The 18143-nt window shown below is 33.7% G+C and overlaps 1 protein-coding gene and 1 long non-coding RNA gene across 2 annotated transcripts in view; both read left to right on the forward strand.

Annotated features, from left to right (window-relative positions):
* The window catches only part of LOC125655511 (complement C1q-like protein 4), a 215811-nt gene that overhangs the window by 38051 nt on the left and 159617 nt on the right, over positions 1-18143 (forward strand). The window lies entirely within an intron of this gene.
* LOC130047900 (uncharacterized) lies at positions 10313-11995 on the forward strand. Its single transcript, XR_008796715.1, has 3 exons — positions 10313-10704; positions 11439-11537; positions 11652-11995. It is a non-coding gene; the product is annotated as an uncharacterized LOC130047900 (long non-coding RNA).

Consider the following 18143-nt stretch of genomic DNA (forward strand, 5'->3'; position numbering starts at 1 on the left):
TGGGCACGAATTGTGCTCCAATATATGAATGAAAGTTATTATTGTTAATAGATAATTAACCGTCGATATATCTAAATGTCGAACTGAAGGCCACAGGGAGAATTTTTTTCTTCTCACGTCTTTGTATAAATTTTGTTTCATAGGAATGTAAAAACATGTCAGATAACAAAGGACCACAATTCCTGGCCGTGGGAATTCCAACAGACTGTAGGGAGACCTGATCATCAAAGACCACGAAGATATTGTCGATGAGGAGCTCTAGCATATGTCTTATTTCAACTTCAGAGTACTTGTGCGTGGAATCAGAATGTCGTTTAACAATGTGATTTATTGGATTTATTGGATGACTTATCACTAAACAGGGATATATTTATATGTAACTTTTAATGAGTTATCCATGTGATTTTCTAAATATATAAATAATAGAAATATCAAATGGAAATGAGATCTATATTTCATCAGGCAATTGCATATATTTAGCTTTCTTATTCCTCTCGCCTTTTCTGTGATTTTACATGAACACACCACTTTTACGACCAAGTGTTATTAACGTACGAGTCTACATTTTATTTTCATATTTCAAATTTACACACTGATTGTATCTAGGTTTAATCAGATTGTGTTATATTGTAGTCATATTTCGGCAACTCACGAACAAAACTGCGTGGATTCTATCTAATTTTGGCTTCCCTCAATGAGCCTACTCTTTTGGAACACTACAGATACATTTTGCTTGTCAAGGAGTTATGATATAGACAAGCGACTACAACTGAACGTCTCTATCTGATATATACTATGCATCTATAAATAGTAGTATTAACATTTGCATATTAAAAACAATGTAAGCATAAAAAAGCTACATAAAACGATTCAAACACAACTTTTCAAGCCCAATCTGCTTTAATGTTACTGTGAATGCGAAATGTGTGTCACCGGAAATGTCACAGGATTATTTATGTAACTTTGAATCTAGCGTGATGAAACCAGCTGACTTGTCTTGTATTTTAGTAACATTAGTACGCAGTATCTAAGGATTGTTAAGATTCATAAGTTTTATAGACAGTAAACACGAGGGAGTTTGATAAAATTAATTTCGTCTAGACTTGTATCTCGATTGTCATGTGTTTTTTGTTGGTTCAGAAATGTACGCACGATAGCTTTTTTCATAATTTCGCTTCATTAAAAATTACAAAAGGATGCAACTTAACGGTTATTGTGTACTTGATTGGAAAATGTGACCTACATAATTTTATAGACGTTCTCTGTTTAGAGTGATGATTGTCAGTTCAATATATTGATGATGTAACACTTGTATTGCTGTAATCCTATTTATTTCAGTTGTAAACGTACGGGAAGTCTTTGAACTTAATTATAGCATAAATAAATCATTTGGTATCAAGCACTAGCTCAGAATCAGTAAGCATTAACTGAGATATGGGGAATTTAGACTGATTTAGTACTAAACAAGTAGACATTATCATGTGGCATTAAACAAGCATCAGTACTGGTATTTTATACCAATTGTAAGTTATTAATTTGCTATATCTATTATTTTCTTTTAATAATTGTGACTAAATTGTTCAAATTTTCCAATATCTTTGTTATTGATTTCTGCTGAATTTATTCAGAGTTAATTCTGAACCATAACACAATGAGTTTACGTGATTTGAGGACACAAAATGATGATTAGAGAGAACAAAAGACTGGCAGTCCCAGGTAATAAAAGATCCATTTCGTGAGAATCGATCGCTTTTAATTTATTATTTAGATATACTCCAACTTTTTGGAACACTGTTTTTCCCTATAATAGCTCTAAAACTTCATTGTTATTTCGGATTTCAAACATTTCGGTTGAGCATCACTGAAGAGACATTATTTGTCGAAATGCGCATCTGGTGCATCAAAATTGGTACCATATAAGTTTTACATTATGACCCCTGGGTCGAGGCCTCTGCTGGTGGACTGTTGGTCCCCGAGGGTCTCTACAGCCCAGTAGCTAAGTACTTCGTTACTAGCTTGAAAATACAGTGTATATTTAATGCTGTTATAAAATTTAGAAATTCATTTCAAAATTAAGGATTATCTCCCTCACGCATAGCTCTTATCCTTGAACGAATTTGACTCCAACTTTTTGGCACACCGTTTTCCCCTATAATAGCTCTAAAACTTCATTGTTATTTCGGCTTTCAAACATTTCGGTTGAGCATCACTGAAGAGACATTATTTGTCGAAATGTGCATCTGGTGCATCAAAATTGGTACCGTATAACTTTTACAATATAATAATGTGTCCCATCATCATTTTTGCATTGAAGCAATATTTGTAGTAATGGAAAAGTGTTTTGATACATATCATGAGTGAATGTATAGAATATTTGACGATATTTGACGATGGAGAGTAACTTTTGAACATGCAAGTTAAAATCTAAGAATATCATTTTATGACAAGACGTTCAATGCAGATAGTGACTGTTCCTTCGCCAAGCACTCGATATTACAAGTGAATATTTCGGGTCTTTCGAAGAAAACAGAGTCCACGTGTCAGGGTAGGCGATGTGGAAAAGATAAATTTCTGGTACGTCCCTGAGCTCCTTGTACATGTCCAAATTCACGACACATTTTCTAGAACTGATGACATTCCTTAAAATAGGGACAAATTCACGACAGATTTTATAGAACTGATGATGTCCCTACAAGAGGGACACATTCGCGACACATTTTCTAGAACTGATGATGCCCCTACAATAGGAACAAATTCACAGTTTGAATGAAAATAAAATCCTTGAAAGTTTGCCGCCAATTTGCCGCAAGTTTGCGGTTAACATATTTATTTCCCATAACTATTCACAAAAAACGTTTGCCAGTAGTAGCAAACGTCTGATAAACATTTGCTGTTCGCAGTAAACACTTTGTAAATTTAAAGAAAAAGATTTACCGCTCGTGACAAACAATATGGCAATATTCTGGCAGACAATACATATCAAATTTCTTAATTTTGTTTGCTAAATACAATCCGATTCAAAATAAAAACCTTCCTACAATGACAAAATATGAGAAAGATAAACATCAAAATGCGTTATAATAGTTTTCAGTTTTATAACATGTACAATGCAATTCTGATAGAGACATGAACACAACACATTTAAGAAATAGTACTTGAAATATGACTCTGAATCTCTTGATATACATGCATAATTAAATGAAGGTTTGTTCCTTTTCGTGAGTCCAATGATTTTGACGAACTGTCCTTCATAATCGATATATTCATAAGATGTGTTTGCAAATTACAAACCTAAATATAACAAGAGATCAACAGAAATTTTAACTACGGATTGCTCCTGGTACTTGATCAAGATACATAGCTCACGGCGGGAATGACGGGTCGACATGGGGTATTTAATATTCCTAGGCACCTGATCCCACCTCTGGTATATCCAGGGGTCCGTGTTCGCCCAACTCTCTATTTTGTATTGCTTATTGGGGGTATAAGATTAATCACTGTTCGTTTTTTTTCACATTTCATACCATAATCAAGTGAAGAGTGTTCACATTACACAGAAATCTTTGATGGGAAATATTATGAACTAGTTTTATTTGTAAACCACGATTTCATTGGCTGAGCTGACAGCAAAAAATAGTTAACATAACTACATCCAACCCATTGACGATATAAGATGGCAAAGCTTTTCATTGTTTTAATTTCACATCGCAGCAATGTTGAGTTGTAGGCCTTCTATAAAATAGAAAATCAACGGAATAAAACGTGCAAAATAAAATACCTTTGTTAGAAGTTTTGTCTCGATGTCAAACAAAATGCATGGTTTTTCAATTAACGTTACACAAAAACACTATCTGTAAAATGTTTTTACTTGGGAGTGGGTAGCTTGATCCGCCTAATGAAACATAGAATGTGACATGTCTTGAAAATATACCAGATTACGTCACATCACATCGATTGGCATGTGGATCGTGATCTGTGCAATGCCACAGGAACCAATAATTTTGTCAGTAACAATCATTGCGGGGTCTATACCATATCGATCCTTAACAAAAACAAGAAATGAAACGAATTTTACGCAGGAATGCAATTCAAAATAGCTGTTAAATTAAGCTTTTGTCGTCATCCAACCCAAAGATCTTTTTGATCCAGTAATTGCAATATTCATACCGTTGATCCACCATAAAATGATCCTCATAGACGCAAATGAGGAATATTCAACATTTTTTTTGTGACCTTAGTATATACCTGCAATTAATTTTTTTTTTATTATTTTCAACCCCAGACAATCTATTTTGAAGATCAACAGTTCTATCCCTGTTGAAACGTTTTGACGTTGGTGTTGAATTGACAATGTGATTAATATTTTGCCTTATTTAAACAAATATTTTAGACAAGGTGTATTTATACATATAACCGTGTCATTAATAATAACAGCGAAACAATTAGATTAATACCAGTTAAAAATATTTTGTCACGAGTCAATTATATCCTCAATTATCATTTCGTTTGCCAGACCTGTTTGGCAGAAGTGTTTGCTGAACAATTGCTAGAACTGTTTGCTGTAAACATTTGCCAGAAGTGTTTACCGCAAATGTACCAGAACTGTTTGCTGCAAAATTGCCAAAAGTAGATCTATCAATGTGTATGTCAAAACTGATGGCCAGAATTGCTCTCAGCAAACTTGCCAGAGCTGTTTGCCACAAAACTCACTGCATGGCAGTTTTAAGTTTGCTGCAAACTTGAAGTAAACATTTGCTAGAGCGCTGTCACAAACTTGTAGCAAATTTACCTCAACTTTTTGTAACAACCCCTGTGTCGGTCTACCTAATCATTTCGCCAACTGTTGGATAAAATACTTCACGATAAAGTAAAGACTATACTTTTTGACATCACAGACTGATGCTTCTTCAGCAACAATGGAGAAAAGACATCATTCATACATAGTATGTGCCAGAATCGTTGTGTAGATCATTTGAGTAGCCCATTCATGCTGCATGAGCATGCTGAATATGCTTGTATGCTTCAATGTAAACCCAAGGATATATTTTTGTCCTTAGAGTGCATTTATGTCTCTCAGTACTAGTCAAATGGTTAAAAATCGTCCAGACTTGACTGGTTTTATCAGCCTCACTCTCCGCTGGCTGTTTACTTTGTTTGCTGTGACTTCCATAAGCAATGCATACCTAAGTAACCATTCATGTACAAGAGAGAGAGAGAGAGAGAGAGAGAGAGAGAGAGAGAGAGAGAGAGAGCATAATACAGACTGATCAAAAATGTTTGTAAGTGCAATGTTTGTTATAGAAAGTAAAAGTTTAATTGCTTGCTGAGGAGAAAAAATCTTTGTATGAAGCGATGTGTTATCAATGAGGATATACAAAACATAATAGATAATCAGGAACGTGATACACGTAGTGTGGTTGCTATTAGAATAAATATGTAATGATTGAGTTTTTATGAATGGCGCTTCACTGACTTTTTCAATTCTCCTCAAAAAGGTCTAGAAAATACTACCATGGCAAGTTTATGGTACAGTATGTATTTGTGTTGCTGTGGATATTGTTTTGAGTATTCTAGAAGAATGACAACAGTTTGTGTCAATTTTGGTATCAAATTACCCTAGAGATGAAGTGTAATATTTGTCGTCGCGTGCGGTTTTCACGACTGTGTATTTTCAATCACGTGGAGCACTGCCTATGTCGAACTTTGGGTAGAGAGAAACCGTTCTTCGAATTTAAAATTGTCATTATAATTGAAGTCTTTTCATTCTTTTCATATGAGCAGCGGTTCAGGTATATTGCCAACTAAAAAGAAAATACATCATTATATCAGAAAAATCACATACAAATTTCATTTTTTCAAATCGTCCTTTTGTGCATTTTTATCACAAGTTTTAGATGCTATAATGTGTGGTTTATAGTAAAATTCAGAAGTTTTACAAAATGGACTTGTACGAGTAAATAATATAATTTAAATAGACATCAATCAACAAATCACGAATCATAAGAAAAACATTGTTTCTGTTCTTTACCCCAAGGGAAAGGATTACAAGAGTTTCAATGGTGCGATGTTTTTATATCAAAGTAGCATTTATACTTGGTTTATATTCAAGTAGGTGACATTGCAATAGCCTACATTTTTTCACAAGGCTATTCGAGTTATTTCCCTTTGATTACAGAGGGCGCGCAGCATATTGCGGTTCCCATTTGACGGTGTCATGAAAGGTGAAGATAACGAACAGCGATCACTCCCATAACTCCTATAAGCAACACAAAATAGATAGTTGGGCTAACACGGACTTCTGGACACACTAGAGGTGGGATCAGGTTCCTAGGAGTAAACATCCTCCTCGACCGGCCACACCCGCCGTGATGTGTTATAGATGGGGATATATAAGATATAGTCATGTACGTGATACATATAGCGTGGTTATCATTAGGAAAAAATCTGGTGATTGAGTTTTTATGGATTGTACAGACTTTTTCAATTCTAATCGAAAGCTCCAAATCTCACACCCACCGTGAGTCCTATGTTTTGATCAGATAAACGGAGTTATACGTAGTCAAAATCAGTGTGCCAAGAACGGTCTAATAATCGGTATGAACCACGTCAAATAGAATTTGACCCAATGATAGGTTGTATTGGCAAACTAGAGCGTTATAACGACCATATAATTTGCAAAATGCTGACTTGAAACCCCTGTACCATCAACTTGTTTGTCAGTAACTTGGCTCGATTTAAAAAAAATATGACCATACGCAGAACAATCTCTTGCGTATCAAATCAGTTGAAAGATATGAACACCATATGCAGGTGATAACGGAATACTGGTATTGCTACATAAATATGGGAAGTTGACGATGGAGAAGCTGAAATCATCCCGCTTGTCTTAAAGTTGAGTTGTTAGCTTGCCGTTAGTATCTACTTTTGATAAAATATCTAAGTATGAAGCAGAAGTGGACGACTCTGTGGTGTCTTTTAGCTGGAGCTCACGGGGATATTTAGAATCGACATATGAATAAAAGTTATTATTGTTAATAGATAAAACGTCGTCGATATATCTAAATGTTGAATTGAAGGCTGAAGCAGGAGGTTCTTGTGCTCTGACGTAGAGGTTTTTAATTTTTTTTTTGCTTCATATGAATATAAAACAGGTCGGCTAACAAAAGATCACAATTCGTGCCCATGGGAATTCCAACAGACTGTTTTGATGTTGTTGACTTGAGAAAAGTTTTGCGATTTTAAGTTTTCTTAAAGTTCTTTAGAATTTTTTAAAATCCACATTTGATTTTCACGACTTCTGGCATATGTAGTCGCATAGTAAGTTTGAAGTTCATCTTTCACCGCTGTTAATATTTTCGTGAGGAGTAAAAATAGGGTCTTTGTAGAGCACTTACTAGATCCAGCGATGTATCATTGTTTGTAAGAATTTTTTATGAAATCTAGGAATCCACTATATGTATGGTAACTCATATTCATTCGACCCATGGACTGGGATATTAAATGTGTCAAAAACTTAAGCATGGTTTTGAAGAATTTCATCTTTTGAAAGGGCAATTGGAGTATAAGTATGATTACCAAAATTGGAATTAATTTCAAGTTCGTTTAAAATACAGTTGTAATAATGAGCCTTACAAAGACAATGTTGTCACAAGCCTTGTTAGGTATAATGAAAACATATTCCTTAAGTAGCCTATGAAAGGTGAAGATAACGAACAGTGATCAACTGCTACAAGTAATACAAAATACATAGTTGGGCAAACAAGGACCCCTGGACACACCAGAGGTGGGATCAGGTGCCTAGGAGGAGTAAGAATCCCCTGTTGACCGGTCACGCCTGCCACGAAGCCTATATCCTGATCAGGTAAACGGAGTTATCCTTGGTCAAAGTCAGTGTGCCAAGAATGGTCTAATAATCGGTATGAAAAACGTCAGACAGCATTTGACCCTATGATAGGTTGTATTGACGAGGTAGATCGTTATAACGACCATTTGTGAAAATTTGTGAATTTGAGAATTTGTGAAATGCTGATTTCAATCGAGACTGTTGAAATCCCTGTACCATCAATTTGTTTGTCAGTAGCTTGCTTCGATTTAAAAACTGACCCCACGCATTCATTATCTTTATTGAATTTCATCAATATTTTTGACAACCAAAACACAAAACACATGTAATAAGATAGGCCTAATACACACGTGGAACTTGCATAATGTACATTATCAATTTATCATTCCACACTGAATAAATCTACATGTTGCTAAATGTACACCAGGTGCCAATAAACAGAACAATTTATTGATCTCACATTGGTATCTCTAGTGCAATATTTCTGTTGAAATATTTTCTCGAGTGTGATTCAATCTTTTGAAAGTTAAATTTCGTTTATATGAACTTAGCAGATTTTCTTGTAGATTCGTTTAATCAGTGTACATTTTACCTGTTAATCATTACCTCGAATGACATATTGTACTATTTTAGGAGAGGGACTTGTAAGTTGTTAGAACTTGTTCCCAATCTTTTTGATTTCATCAATAAAATATGTTCAAAACAAAACAAACCTTCTTGCACTTCAACTACTCAAATGAGCACAAATCAGTTATCAGGTATGTGACAACAATAACTTTGTCCCTCCTATTATTTCAGGTAAAGATGGTTATGTTTACGTGCTTAGATAGATCTATGCATAAATTGGTTTCCCTTTAAAAAAAAAAAAACCCCAGCATTGTTCCAAATGTGAATGGAAATGTAAAATTTAACCGATGAACGAGATTGAAAGATTACCCTTGCCACCTTCCTTTTGGAGCTTCGGAATTAAAAAAAAATTACCTGTTACAAATGTTCAGTCAATATTATGAAGTCAACTTCTCCCCCCATTTTAAACGATGCTACATGTCTGATTGTATCACAGGCTTCCATTGTGGTTTTAATTCTCGGTGTCAGTTGTTTTTCAACACGCCTATAACACCCCCTCCCTGTTCACCAACTATACAATGCGACAAAATGCATATTTTAAAAACGTTTTCTCCATAAAATTGAAGAAATTAAACCTTGTTTCAGTCATAGATATATCATAATCTGTCAAGACTCAGCATAATAAAGAAATTTGGTAAGGTGAGCTTTTCAATACACTTTGTTAATAGTATTTATCTGAAGCCCCGGACGGCAATCGGAAGCCCCCCCCCCCCCAAACTTCCAATGTAAGGGGAGTAACTGCAAAAATGTAGGCAATTGATATCTAATATACATATGTTCAGGTATTATGGAAGGTTTTAGTGTGTAATATATATGCTTGTTGGTAAGAATGTAAATTTCAATGTACTATTTCACTTCAACATGTTTGTCGTTCGCAGTGGAAAAGGCACCTGGGACTTGAGTGGTGGTAAACCTAATGTACTCTAGAAACAAATCATATACACCGCTAACAACATGCAGTAATTGAATCCACGAAATTGTGAACTACATGTATCTCGGATGGGCTTGCTTTACAAAAGATTTGTTGGATACAGCCGGTACGAAAACTAGAAGGACGGCGGGAAATTTCGAAAAACAAGGAAATGACGGGCTCTAGACAATATTATCAGACAAAGAACTTGAATAAGAAATGTTGCATATAAATGGTGAAAGAGGGCATCGTTTGAATTCTGAGAAGTATATGTCTGAATATTTTGTTAAAAGGACTTTTTTCCATTGCAAAGTTAAAGCCTGGTCTAAAACTAGTACTTGCAACATTTCGGGCATTTTGTTCACCTCGCCAAATGTCTAATTTGTTGAAGATCATGATTCTCTGGCCCTTCACTGTTACTAATCACTTTGCTAAAATGATCTTCGTTCAAGATCGTAACTCATTGTCCATTCATCCCCTGGGGATCGGGGTAAGTATAAGTTCTCGGTACCCCTTGCTTATCGTAAGAGGCCACTAAATAGAGCGGTCCTTCGGATGAGACCACCAAAACCGTGGCCACATTTCACAGCAGTTGTGGCTGCTGTGGCATAATAAAGAACCCTCCCTGCTCAAAGGCCGTAAGAGCAGAGCATAAGCCTAAATTTTGCAGCCCTTCACCGGCAGTAATTTCGTCTCCACATGAGTGAAAACTTCTCGTGAGAGACGGTGAACAATATATAATCAATTAATCATTGTTCAGTCATAATGGAATCTATGTGCCAATCACAAGCTTCTAGCGTCTCTCAATTAATAAGCTAAGGTCCGTAATATTATATTACATTATTTTGTTTATATGCAGAAAAATTATCAAAAATATTTAAACTTTTTTATTTCATGGGAAAAACGTATTAGTCGATTATAATAGACGTGTTTCGAGTTCCTCCGGAACACCCGGGATTTTTCGTATTTAGCCACGCCGGTCACGTGATATGAGCAAAATGTTCCACAGGGGTACTTCCGGTTAATTTTGTTTACACTGGTAACAAAATTGTTTTTGACAAAATATAGATTTTGCGGCACAAACTGTCACAAATCAGATAAAGGATAGCAAGGGATATTTATTTACTTGGGAAGATGTCGAAGTTTACCTTTTCCCAAACCCGGGAAAAGCGTTCACGCAGAAGAAACGATGGCGTCATTTGTGTAGAAAACCACGAGCAGCCGAAATTGAGTGCGATTATTACATTCCGTGAAAGCTGAACCAACAAAGAAACATCATTGTTCTAGCCAGTTTCCTTATATTAACTTTTAGGAAAACCAAGAGGTTTGTACTGACTCTTAAAAATATAATATAGACTGTGCAACATCTTGTCAATCTTAAGAATAGGTATACTTGTACCCTCATCCACATCTGAGCAGTGTTTGTATTTTACAACGGTGTTCATGTGACATTAAATAGACAATTTCAATTATGAACTCATGGTTCGGGCTCATAAAAATTACGCAGCAATTTCACAAGGGAATGAGAAGGGGGAGGGGGCATATATAATATCTGCCAATTAAATAAAATATGAGAACACCAGATAATATATCCCTACGGATCTATATTAGAGTTTGCATGATCATTTATTCAAGCTCCATACCGATGGTTCATTCACTGCAAAATTTTGAATTATATCAAAGAACATTAATCTTTTCTCCAACTTTTAATACCAATCAAGCCCAGGCAATATGCATCGCTTGGGGTCGAATTTACTATTAAAGAGTACTCTTTAATCGTAAATTCGAACACAAGTGATGCATATTGCCTGTACAATCAAGATAATGCATGTACATCAGGCATGTACATCAGATATGTACATTTCCACTCAAACCACTTGTATACAAGAATGGAACCAGCTGAACATGAGCCAGGTTATATATCATATATTTACTCTCCTACCCTTTTGATTAAGTACTGTGTAAGGAAATATACTATTGAGTATATATATATTTTTAAAAAGAATAACAAAGAACAACAATTTTCATTCATATTTTATTCAACATATATATACACAGGTTGATAACAATGGCTGATCTGCATATAATGACTGCCAGTTATAGGCTGGTATGCAGTGAAAGGGAGCTAAAAAGAAGTAAAAAGTTCATATCAGCCAGGTGAGAATTAATTTCTTCATTTTTTTGTGTTATACATATGTAATTCTTATCTTTTGCTGCTTCAAATCTTGTGTATTTGAAAATGTTCAGTCTAATATTTTGGCAATGTTATAGGTAGTGTGGCTTAAATAAACCAGTGTTAAGGAATATCCAGTAATGGCATGACATCATGAGAGTTTGGCATACCGACATTCAGATGATTAATGATGAAACTGAAGACCTCAAGTGAAAGGCATGGAAAATGATCCTGTTCCCATATACCTGAAAAAGAGAGGGATGCCACAATATTGATGATATACTTTTGTCAATTTGAGAAGCAAAGATGTAAAAGGAAAAAAATAATGCTGAAATTATAATTCATGTATTTGTTAAAAACTGTTCACTGTACATACATGTATATTTTTTTAACTTATTTGGAAATACATGAAGTAATTCATATTAAAACTGTGAATGTATGAGTTTTCATGATTTTTATCAATAAAGCTTACCATATCTATTGTACATATATTTGATTTCCCCTATACATTGTAGTCATATGAGAGCTTGCTTGCATTCAGAGATCTGACATCATGTATAAAGCCGAGTTAAACAACTTCAAAATCTACCCAACATGTTTTAAATGAACACAAAAGATTCTTTCTAATTTCTTTTTCTTTTCTTTTTCAATTTTGTTCATAAATTTATATTTAAGTGCATGTCTACGAGAAAACCATGCAAAAATGAAAAAATGTTACTCATGACACATTGAGAAATAGGGATATTCTAAACATATTTTAAAAGATTATTATCACTAGCATCTATGGTGAAAGTATCACAAGTTGATTCACCCCCGTATTCAGGAAATCCCCAATCTATTTTTAGCCCTCTGTCAAAGGATAATTTTGATCGAAAATTAGCACTTTTAAGGACTCCCGAAACCAAATAGAGACCCATTGAAACGGTATATCTCTGTTTTCTGTGAAGAATACTCAGATAGAACTATCCATAAAACCGATTCTTTTTGTTTACAAGATTTTATATATACGAGAAATCTTGGAGAATTTCTCATTAAAGTTTACTTGACATTTTACATGCCTATAAAAATACACTGTGGATAGAGGTGGTTTCAGTTTAGTTGAATTTATACATGGTTTTGAGCAATATCTTACAGTCAATTTGGTACTTTGATAGTAAATACGTCAAGCCAGTGAATGGGATGCCATATATCATATCATTATTGAGTGACGTTTATATTGCATACCCATGGTCTATGATGGGGCTTTATGGATTATATTGTAGAAATGCATTGAACATGTAATACATTCAAAAACTTTTCTACGTCTGAATATCCAGGAAACATATTATGCAAATATTAGGACCTTTACCCAAAATTGTGAAAAGTATTACCCTTATGTCAGGGATCTGGGTGTCAGAGAGGGAAAATCTCCACTACTTCTGCGGATGAATTAGGTGCACACTAGAATGAACACACCACCTGTGCCTAAATTTTGAAACACAATACCTGGGGAGGGCGTGTGTGTCACAGGATGGGACATTTTGACTGATCAATTAAAAATCTATTATATATCTATGTAATACTGTTTACTTCAGGACATTTAGCTCCTAGTTGATCAAAGGTTTCTTATATCCAGTCAATATGTGATGATTCTTGACCAAGATCAAGCTTGTAAAATAATAATAATTAAAAACCAAACATGACAAATGAGATATATCTAAAATGGCTTCGAAGTTCGCACTACTGATGGTGCACCTATGAAGAAGTGAATATTGAGCTCCTAACATATTAATAACTGATATCTATGAAATGAGGGAATGAGTTTGACAGTAGCCTAAATGGAATATCAAATATTATAGATCTTACATGTTTTGATTAAACCAGGCCCAATTGCGGCCATTACTGAAAACAGTTCTATCTGTTAGAACAGTGCAAGAAAAAAAAAAAAACCCCGGAAAGCCTTATATAATGCAACACAATGGATTTCAAACAATTATGTACTCGTAGTGTACACATGCTGCACATGCACATTTTGAACAATTTTTCTGTTGAAACTATTCTGTTGAAAATATTTTGTGTTTTCTACACCAAAGAGAATGGGATGATGATGACATGAGACTCACATGACACATAGTATTACAAAATGTCCGGTTAGGTAAAGTCTCGGTTTACTTGTCTGACTGGTCGTGTTGTAAACACGAAACTTTATTGTGAACTATACGATATCTTATTTTTAACTTTTATAAGTGTGAAAATAACTAAGAAATAAAGAATATCTTTGAGAACAATTTTATGCCATTTTCATTTTAAAAAGAGTTTATTTGAATTGAATATGAGATAGTTTCAAACATTTTGGTATCAATTTGCATCATAAACAGCCAAATTTCAGTTTTTACATATATATGGAAATTGCTTTTCATCCTCATAGAAAGATGTCTTGGAGAAAACAAATCAGGCTTTTAAAAATTATATCAGTCGAGATCATTATATTTTAAATTGACTTATCTGTTAGTAGAATTTAAAGAAACAGAAAATGTTATGTAAAGCTGATATATTGCTGTTGAATGTTTTTATTGAGACAGGTAAATACGTTTTAGTTTAAACTCAATGGAAGAAGTGTTGTTTGTCATTTGAGTTAAATATTTAAATAGATGATTATTAAATAAGGCCAAAAAAAAAAGATATGTTGGTTTTAACTTTCCCGACCGACCTTAAAAATTTCTGACGACCCTCTCACCCTCTTACATTTTTTCCATTCCCATAGATTTTGAGAATGTCATCACTAAAACAAGAGTATATATCTTTTGACTTAATAAGTTATTTATTTTGCACTAATACTAGACAGATTTCAAAACACTAAGCCACATCTGACCGACCGAGTCTACTAAATAGGTCCGGTCGGGTAAACTGTCCATTTACTAGTCCGACTGGTCATGTTGAAGAAATACACAAGAATGAAAACAACAACAAACGGCATGGCGTTCAGGTCTGGTACAGGTACTGTGCAGATTTAAATGGATTATACGCCAAGTTAAATAATTTTGTCAATGTACTAGTTGTTTGAACAATACTCTTTTGAAATGTTTCTATCTGTCTGATATGTCATCTTCAGAGAAATATTATGGAATGGGAAATCTTTAATTTGGATTTAATATAATTCTGACACTGATATTTCTGTAATTTAAAGGTTTTGTGACGCAGCTGAAATGAAGAGAAAATGAAAAATTAAAATGATGTGAAACTCTGTGAAATTTAGTTGTCTGATGTTTTTCAAACTTGTTGGATGTAGATATGATACAACGTAATATTCTCATGATTTTCTATCTATAGTTCCGTGTTCATACATAATAGAAAAAAATACCTACCTATCTACCCAAAAGTTTTTATCAGAGTTACCCGAAACAGAAAAAAAAAATTAGGCCTAAATTGAATTCATTTTCATTAAAACAAATAATTTGCATTAAATATAAGACAGTGTTTATGAAATTTATAAAGTATGTCGTAAACAGCCATTTTTCGGTGTTGACATGTGTGCAGGAATGTATAGATCTAAGGCCACGGTTTTTTTTATTTCTTGGTTTACGGATCTGCCGGCCCTATTTTCTGGGGAATATGAGAAGAAGAAAAAATTAAGATTTCTACTTGTTTAAAATTCCGCTGATTCTACCCAACATGACTAACCGAAAATAAAAATAAAATTTCATTTTCAATTGTTGGAATAGAAAATCGTGAAACGCAAACCCGTTAATTTGTATTTGGTAATCCCTATTTGTTTTGCCAAAAATCTTTATTCCGTATTTTGAAAAACCATGTAAACAGATATGGCCACGATGACAGTAACAATACCTATATCCTTCATGTCGAAACAGATGCTAGATGGTCATTAAATTTCATCGCCGAAAAAAATGCAATTGATAAAAATAAATATTTCTCATACAATAATTCAGGGTTTGACACTAAGGCATGTCCGACCGACCGAGTCCACTAAATGATAGGTCCGGTCGGGTAAAATATCGATTTACTAGTCCGACTGGTCGTGTTGAAAAAAATAAACACGAAACTTTAGTTTAAACCATAAGATATCTTATTTTTAACTAACAAAAATAACTGTAAAGAGTTTGTGAGGAATTTTGAACCACGTGATGACAAAATCTCTATTTTTAGTTCTAATATAGAAGGCGCTGTCGGAAGTGATGTTTTACGACATTTACTCTTTGTTAATGTGTGTAAAGTTATGTTTCGGATAAATAGATATAAACTGAATTTATTTTTATTTAAAAAACCTAAACAGTTTATTTTAATTGAATATAAGAATGTATTTGAATACATAATGTACGTGCATCTCTGCCATCAAAAAATCTGAACAGGGAATAGAACAGTGTGAGAAATTGTTACATTCTTTTGATATTACATGTATAACGAACGCCTGAAAAAAATATGACCAATTCCCAGATGAAACTCAGAAAGGTATGCATATTTCTCGAAAATTAGTATACCTTGTGTAGTGATCACTATGGAAATATTTTGAGTATCAAATAAAAATGAAAAACAAGAAACAGTGTTTTCAAAAAAGGTGGTAGAGAATTCCATGGGCATGTCTATGTGGGTATAATGGGGTTAAAAATATTTCATGGGGCGTAAACATTCTGAAATTAAAAATGGAATTGCTACATAGAATTGTAGTAGTGCTTACATTAATTTTTTTTCGTTATATTTACAATTTGTAAGTGTAAACTCTTTATTGAGCAATACAGCAAAATTACTGTACAACATAATATAGATACTGGATAATTTACAACATCAAAGAGATATGACCTTGCACATTCTCGGCTTATGTTCTACCAAAGTGTAACATAGATACATGTATGTAATACACGTATCAACACTTCGTTGCGATTTGCGTCCCTTTGCGGGGTCAACAAAAGAGCAATCGGTGAAAAACCAAGTTTTCCTTCTTTACCTTACCAAATGTAAGATGTTCTTACTTTGACTTTTAGCCAATTACCAAATTTTCATACAAGTTAATGGGTTGCCCCAATCTGGGGCATTGTAGTTGACTGGAATGGATGGAAAATTAACAGATGTCAAAGCTACAGATAGGAAAATTACAAAGGCCAACGTAGGGAAATATGATTTTTATTCGGGACATGGCGGACAAGGGACGTAACTTTCGCGAAGTGTTGATACGTGTATAGTTTTATATACACTGAATTTGAAATTGCATTTTTTTTTTCTAAATTCAAAACATATTAGTCACTCTAAAGAATTTGTTAACTAATATTTAATACATTTTTTTTGTACCAACGAAATGATGTTAATGACTTATTGAAAATAAAACAGTGATAGATATTAAAAATGTTTTTTTTTTACTTCTCCCGATCGACCCTAATATTTTTTTTAAATCCATAAACCAATAAATTAAAAAGAAACTGGCTTATAGTATGTTGTTGAAAAAAAGGTGGCAGACCCTCTGTTGCAATGTGCCTGTCAGGTTGATATTGTAAATACAAATTGAATAATTGCAAATCGGGTTGAAATGGGCAATACAAATCAACTTAATTAACACCAAAATAAAAAGATTTAAAGGATATCATCATATGTGAAAAGCATATTTTAAGAAAATACTGTATACTAAGGTTATATCATTTATTTTACATTTTAATGGTAGGTAATTTTTTTAATGGTGTAACACATTGATTCAAGTCATGAAAATCAAATTTACAAATATTTTGATTTTTTTTCATTAAATACAGAACAGTCGAACAGATTTCATGTTAATTAATAAAGAGTATAAATTATTTAATTTGTATATATATACAATTTAGAAATATGGCAATGCTTGTTGATTTTTTTTCACGACAAGTCACATTTGGTATTCATCATGGATAAACACCCCTGCAGTTGTGAATGAAATAAAAAAATCAATTTTAATTACTGCCTATTAAGTATTTTATTGCCACCATCCTTTGGTAATATCTTGCCCCCCCCCCCAAAAAAAAAAACACCACAGAAATGATTTCTGATTTCAGAGTTGGCCAAAGACATTGGACTAATGGAAATCTTTGTTCTTTAATTTGTCTGGTAAAATTTAGAACCTCATCTGTCAAACAGTCCATTAGCTGACAATTTAAAAAAAAGAAGATCATATCTGCATTGTTAAGGGATATACATTGATTTTTATCTCACTCCAGGCAAGTAATCTTGAACTTCCACCCGTCCGAATGAAAAACGTGGTTGTCTGAAAATTGTTGGACTCTAATACGTCTATCAACCAATGATTTTAATTCGCTTTCCCTTTCTCTTTCAATTAGTGAATAGTGAAGTTTTTACTTCTTTACAATAGTATTCTAGTTTTCCCTCTTTCAGGTTTTCCCATTTTACCAAGTGTAAGAGGTTGTACCTGTGAATTATGCCATACAAGTTGAATTATTGTAGGTGAAGGAAATTGATGAAAAATGTCATTGATCATGACAGTTATAAATAAGAAAAGTACAATGATCATTGTAGGAAAAGAAATGGTTGATTTTCATCTTGCAGAATTAAGTTTTGATTATTTTTGAATAAATAAAATATATATGCCTGTCCGTTTCTTCAATCCACGATATTTGTTT

The sequence above is a fragment of the Ostrea edulis genome, chromosome 7 (assembly GCF_947568905.1).
Source record: "Ostrea edulis chromosome 7, xbOstEdul1.1, whole genome shotgun sequence".
NCBI classification, from domain to species: domain Eukaryota; kingdom Metazoa; phylum Mollusca; class Bivalvia; order Ostreida; family Ostreidae; genus Ostrea; species Ostrea edulis.